General features: G+C 44.4%; 1 protein-coding gene across 4 annotated transcripts in view; it reads left to right on the top strand.

Annotated features, from left to right (window-relative positions):
* HSF2BP (heat shock transcription factor 2 binding protein) overlaps positions 1–7,115 on the top strand; it is a 155,771-nt gene that overhangs the window by 56,692 nt on the left and 91,964 nt on the right. The window lies entirely within an intron of this gene.

Raw genomic sequence — 7,115 nt, 5'->3', positions numbered from 1 at the left:
CCTGCCTTCTGTCTCCCTGTCTCTCTCTGTCTGGCGAGCACACGCACCCTATAGCAAAAACCTCTCAAAAACAAAACAAAACAAAACCAAACCAAAAAACAGAAGAAACAAATTGCCTGGGAAATTTAAGAGGTAGTCTGTTTTTTAAATAGTATTTTATAAAAGTTAATTTAAGAATGAGTATTCTCACCTTAGAATAGTCGGTGAGTATTAAATACTATTTTATGATGCTTCAGAATTATGTTAATGATCTCAGAATGAATTTAAATAGGTGTTTGTTATGGCAGCACCCTACTTCCATGTACCAAAACTTGTTTTCTTTTGTGCAGCAATTACCACACAATTAGTGGCTGCAACAACATCCATTCATTATGTCATAGTCATGTAGGTCAGAAGTCTGAATGGTGTGGCCACCCCAAGATTTCCAGCTCTCATCCTAGAAACTATAAATATATAGCATCTTGATTGTGTTAAGTCATCTTCAAAGGGGATTCTGCTGAAGTAACTAAGGTTACTAATCAGCTGACTTTGAGTTCATCAAAAGGAGTTTATCTGGGTATCTAATCTAAATACGTGAGCCTATAAAAAGCAGTTTTATCTGGCTGATGATAAAAAAGGAGACTCCATGTGTAAATCTGGATTCAGTGAGCTCTTTTTTTTTTTTTTAAAGCCACCAGGTCTGGGATTTGAACCATGCAGTCGGCCATGTGAAAGCTTGTTTTTTTTGTTTTGTGGAGAGGTTTTTGTTATAAGGTGCGTACGCTTGCCAGAAAGACAGAAAGAGACAGAGAGACAGAAAGTGAAATCACCCCCTCAGGAGGGATGGCCATGCTACAATCCCTTCTCCTCCATTCTCCTCTCGGGATCTTGGGCACGCATGCACTTGTGCCCAGCGTGAGTTTAAGCCACTGGGTCCGGGACTCGAACTGCAGTTGACTACATCGGAGTCCAGTGACATAGCCATTATGTTAACTGCTGGTCCCATGATTCAGTGAGCTCTTAGGGCTGGAAGATAGGAGAATGGTATGAGAAGGAATTCAGTTGGCCTAGCAGCTGATCCCCCACTGGCCGCCTGCAAAGAAACCTGGCCCTCAGTCCTATAGATGCAGACTCTGGGAGAGTCCTGAGAGCAACCTGAAAACACCTGGAAGCACACACTTCCCCAGTCTCTAGAAATGAGCCCAGTCTGTACATCATTGGATTTTGGCCTGGGAGACCCCAAGCAGGAATCTAGTCAAACCTGTTCAGACTTCTGATCTACATGACTGTGAAATAATAAGTGGGCGTTATTGCAGCCACTGTGGTAAATGTATCTAACACAATCTAACATATGTATATGTAGTTTCGTTTTGAGTATAATTTTACAAATCGTCTCTGGACCTAGTTAATTCCTTGTATCTTACATCAAATAAGATGTGACATTTGGATTATTCTTTGCCTGACTGTTGGGCATTTAGGTTATTCCCAGGTTTACTCTACGAATACAGTGCTGCAGTGAACATATTTAATAAATACCTCCTTGCTAACTGTGTGAGTTCCCCTAGGAGTTTGCCCAGAAGTAGACCATCTGATAAGTGGGGCATGGACATTTTGAGTTTTATAAGGTACCTTTGTCAACAAATTGTACACTTCCACCCACACTGCATCAGTATTCTGTTTCCTACATCTGTGTCGATATTTCATTATTTATACCTTCAAAGAATATTTATGTCAACATCCATCCATCAACCCACCCACCCTCCTCTTGTCAAAACTCAAAAAAGATTGTGATAATGGAAAGTAAACTGTATGAATCTAAATTATAAGGAAGTTTTTTACAGTAGTTATAAAGTCATTTATAATATAATTCTTTTTTGAAAGGATTTTACTAAAGGACATGCATGCTCACCAGAAAGAGAGAGACTGAAAGACAGAAAGCAAGAAATCACCCCTCCAGGGGGGATGGCCATGCTACAATCCCTTTTCCTCCATTTTCTCAGGATCCTGGGTACACATGCACATGTGCCTGGCATGAGTTCAAGTCACTGGATCTGGGACTCTAAGCACAGTCAACTCTGTGAGAGTCCAGCGACATAGCCATTACTCCAACTGCTGGTCCCCCATTTAGGTTTTTCCTGTGAGTTACTGATTTTTTTTTTTCAAAGAATTATTTCTTTCATTCATTCATTCATTCATTCATTCATTTATTTAAATTTGACCAGAGAGGGACAGAGTGAGAGAGAGAGAGCAAAAATGAGAAAACAAGCCACCAGGTCCAGGACTCAAAACACGGTTGACCATGTGGGAATCTAGCCCTTTTAACCATCACTCCACCTGCTGGCCCCCAAATTACCTATATTCTGTGGATTCTTTTTTTTTTTTTTTTTTTTTTTTTTTTTGGAGAGAGATATTTTTACTATAGGGTGCATGCACTCGCTGGAGAGACAGACAGAGAAAGTGAGAAGTCTTCCCCCCTGGTGGTGGTGGGGGATAGCCACACCACAGTCCCTTCTCTTTCATTCTCCTCTTGGGATTATGGGCACGCATGCATATGTGCCCAGTGTGAATTTTAAGCCATAGGGTTCGATACTTGAACTGCAGTCGACCATGTGGGAGTCCAGTGACATAACGGTTATACCATCTGCTGCTTGCTTTCTGTTGATTTTTAATGATATGCTATAATTCTTTATGTGTTTGGATACTGATCTGTTCCTCTTTTGTGATCTGTACAAGGTCCTTTTCCTTGGGCCACCCAATCTCTCCCGACTTCCAAGGCAAGACTTTGCCTGGGGGTTAGGTCTCTTTTAGCCTCTCTGGTCTAATATACAAAGCTCGGAACCTTTGGGCCCTTAGGACCTCTTGCTGATTGCAGAGGGGCATGGAGAATTACCTTCACTGCCAACCACGTGCTTGCTTTCTTGGCAATTTCCCATTTGATCCCCAAGCATGTGGGATCTCTGTGGATCAGTCTGAGACAAGTCTTCTCCATGGTCGTTGCTGCCCTCTCACATATGCATGTGTGCTCCCTTGCCCATCTTGAGGGCACTGCTCCCCTTTACTGCTAATTTCCTTGCAATTAGGTCCTAATACAAGGGTTCCTTCTTGGTCTTCCCATGTCTTGACCACCTCTCTCCTGAAGACTGTGCTTGCATTGCCACCTCCATGATCAAAGATTACTCATTTTCAGCAGTTGGTGCTTCAGGCCTAGAAATGGGATTAGCTTTCTCCTACTTGCCCTTTGTAAAGGCCATTTTTGTTCCACCCTCATGCAGAAATTTTCCTCCTCCAAAATTGAAGCAGCTGTTATCTTTACATCTATGCTTTCTTATGGCTGGCCTTTTCTGACCAGCTTGGCACTCCCTCTTGTTCACTTAGTGCTGGCCTATCTTCCTCTCTCCTGATTTCTTGTTATCACCAGTGATTCAAATGTCACCCAGCAGTCTAATTTCAAAGTCCCTTATCTTCTTTAGCTCCCAGGATATGGTATGGATTCACTGTGGCAGAAACCTTTCCTTGTAGCCCCACTCTGCCCTTTGGCATCAGGGAGACTGTCCTGCTCTGAGAGTGCACACTCTGCTGCAGGACTCAGGCCATGCCTCTTCCTCTCCCTCCTTGATTGCTCTTTCACCATATTCCTCTAAAGTGCCAAGACCTGTTCCTCAGTCCTTCTCCTGCCTGTGAATCATACCCTCCCCCTCTATGGCTTCTCGTCCTTCTAGTGCCAGTTTTCCAGTATGTCCAAACTTAGACCAGCTCAGCTATCAATTCTCTCCATTCCTACAGTCAGAGAGGCTTGAGGCTTGCTCAGGCTTCTACGATTTCATCCTGCCTGGTCCTGAGCACTCCTTGGAGCATCTTCTATGTCCTTATCCACTTCCCATTCTTGAGCACTCTGTGTGGCTCTCATCACTTACCTTTTCCACCCCTTCTCTGCAGATGGGTTTCCTGGCAGGTGGCTTTACTTCTTCCAGTGCTACATGGAAAATTGAGCATGGGTAAGCTGATTCAACTTTCTTGCCTTCCTTGTTATACCTGTTTGCTCTGATCATCTTCTGTCAGGTGTCAGAGGAACATTTAGTTTTGTATGTGTCCGTGCCTGTGTGCATGTGTGCATGCATGTCTATGTGTAATCCTCCCACCTCTGCTTTTGATTAACTGTCCTCTGAGATTCTGCTCAATTACATGTCACCTCTGCTTCAGAATTTTCAGGTTCTCCCCGTCTGCTGGCTTTTATTTAGCCTTTTGCTCCCAGTTGTGCTGTGACAACCCTTCAGCAGGGCCTAGGGTTCACATCAGACCATTTATAAGCTTTTCTGGAATTTGGTGGCCTTGGGTTTAATATGACATGACACATGTTCCCAGACGAAGGGCTGGCTCATGATGCCCTGTTCTTTTTATTTTCCCTTGGGGTCCCTGTGGGCCCCATGGGTCAGTGGTATAAGTGACATGCTGCTGTTGTGTGGCCATGTAGCAATCTCTCAGCAGACCACATGGCAGTGAGTGGGACATGGTTGTGACTCAGTCTCTCTGAGATCTGCCAGTGGTGGACTCCAGGCCAGATAACTTGACCACTAGTTTACCTGCCCTTTTTTTTTTCTTTTTTTCTTTTTGGGAGGAGAGCAGGCCCTTGTTTTTGCTTTTCAAATCTAGAAACATCCCACATCTGGAGGCCAACTCACCAGCTGACACAGGAGGCCCCTGGGTGCTCTATGCTTCCAGAAGAATGACTGTGTATCTTACTGTGTTAGTATGCCTTCAGGGTTGACACCCACACCTTACTGGTGAGTTCTTCACATTCACACCAGCCTCTCAGGGCTGTGCTACAAACAGCCACTCAACACAACCATGTGTAACATTTGGCTCTGTCAGCCAAGTGCAGTTAGTGCAGTCAATGGTGGCAAACCCCTACAGGGTCTTGTCTGCCTCTTTGCCATGCATTTCTTTTTGGTCATTCAGCCATGGGGTTAGCTCCCTGTCATCACACCTCAGTCCTTTCCTCCATCTAGCCACTGGTCCCCTGGCTTCTGTTCCACTGGTGGTTGCATAGATGGGGCTGTTTGTATCTGGGACTCCATCTGACTTTGGGACTGCCCAGGGCCCTTTATGCTGCTGTGGCTCGTCTTTCTTCACCTCTGTCACATGGATGGGTGTTGCTGTTCCCCTTCATGCTTGATAAAAGCTGGCAGCCAACAGTGGTGTTCACATTAGACATCTGATTTTATCCAGGCTTTTAAAGTTTTTATTCTCCTTTTTTTTGTCCTTAAATTACCCATAGTGGCCAGATTATTTTTTCTCACTTACCATGCTTCATTATGATTTTACCAATCCTTGTTGAATAGGCCATGAGAGGCCTTTTAACATCTTACTTTAACTCATTCCTGGGTCAGTGTTGGGTATTGGACCTGCTGGTGCCACTGAAAGGGCTGGCCAAGGGCCCGATGGAGGAGACTACTGAGAGGTGAGACAGAGAAGGACTCCAGGGAGGCAACTGTTTATATTTCTTTTTTTCTTTGGAGGGATTTTTGCTATATGGCACATGCGCTCGCTAGAAAGACAGAGAGAGACAGAGAGACAGAAAATGAGAAATCATCCCCTGGGAGGATGGCCACACCACAATCCCTTCTCCTCCATTCTCCTCTTGGGATCTTGGGCACACATACACATGCGCCTGGCATGAGTTTAAGCCACCGGGTCTGGGATTCGAACCGAGGTCGACTACATGGGAGTCCAGTGACATAGCCATTATGCCAACTGCTAGTCCCAAGCAACTGTTTATATTTCTGAATGGCTACTGATTCTCAATATAATGTTCTCCTAGATGTGAGGTTGGATTGTAGGCTCTGTGAAGAGAATACCTTTGCTCTGTAACAAGCCTAGGTAACTAAGAACATGCATTTCACTGTCAGGGACAGAGAATATATGGTATGTGTGGCCAGGGAGGGTAGAAAGTGAGGACAGTGGCTCTGTGAGGCTGTTTCTAGTCCAGGCAGAGGATGGAAGGATATAGAAATGTCTTGCATGGTTTGGCTCTACCTGGTCCTTGCTCCTTGAAGTGACTTTCAATTGATCCCCCATGGGATGACTTTCCCAGGTGTCACCCCTAGGATGTGGTCAGTGAGAAATGCTGCTCTGAGCAGTTGACCAGACAACAGCTGCGAGCTCTTGAGGAAAACCAGCTCACCTTTGTGAGCAAACCAGTGAGATCACTTCTTCCTATCTCTATGTAGAGCAGACACACCCCTGAGCCACCTGCTGTTGGATGTGCTTCCTCCTGCTTCCACTTTTAAAGGCAGATCTTGTCTGGGATAGTCACAGTGCAGACTATTTTTTGAAGATGAGTGAGAGGCATTTGCACAAAATGAAATGGCTATATTTTAAAACTAAGCAAGGATAGGGACTTTTTATTTATTTATAAAAATTTAATCACTCTACATCTTTACTATGAACAAAATAATTTTTCCCAGAATGAATACAGTGCATTATAGTTAAGTTGAAGATATTACCATGTACATTATTGTCAACAATTAACCTCATTTTTCTGTTAAATACTTCTCTTCCCCCCCAAACCCTGCCTTTCCCCAAAACTCCTGTTACATACTTTCTCCTATAACGCAAGTAACTTACCTGCAAAAAACATAATCAATCCAATTAAAAGGAGAGGGAGCTTTAAAACATGCACCACCCCATGCTCAGTGAGTGCCTTGCTTGTCTTATTACCATTAACAGTAAACTCTGGGCAGCACAGATTGTGTCTTCAACTGTGTGTTTCCAAGGCCTAGTACACAGAGAGGGCTCAGTAAATGTTATCACAGGATGAATGAGATACAAATAGTCACTTTCTGGGTTATGGTCACACCTATTGTTATTAAAATTCATACAGAGGACTAGTCCATGGGCTGGTGGTTTAGACAGCTATATCCTGTGTGGCCAATTTGCATGGTTTGAGTCCCAGACCTGGTGGCTTGAAAAACATGCTGGGCATTGGGAACCAGCAGTTAGCGTAATGGCTATGTCGCTGGACTCCCACGTAGTGGACCGTGGTTTGCGTCCTGGACTCGGTAGCTTAAAACTCATGCCGGGCGGCACGTGTGCGTGCGTGCGTGCGTGCCCAAGATCCCAAGAGGAGAATGGAGGAG

The sequence above is a fragment of the Tupaia chinensis genome, unplaced genomic scaffold, assembly GCF_000334495.1.
Source record: "Tupaia chinensis unplaced genomic scaffold, TupChi_1.0 Scaffold147038_1, whole genome shotgun sequence".
Lineage (NCBI taxonomy): Eukaryota > Metazoa > Chordata > Mammalia > Scandentia > Tupaiidae > Tupaia > Tupaia belangeri.
The sequence above is the reverse complement of the archived record's forward strand: the minus strand, read 5'-3'. Positions and strand labels throughout refer to the sequence as shown.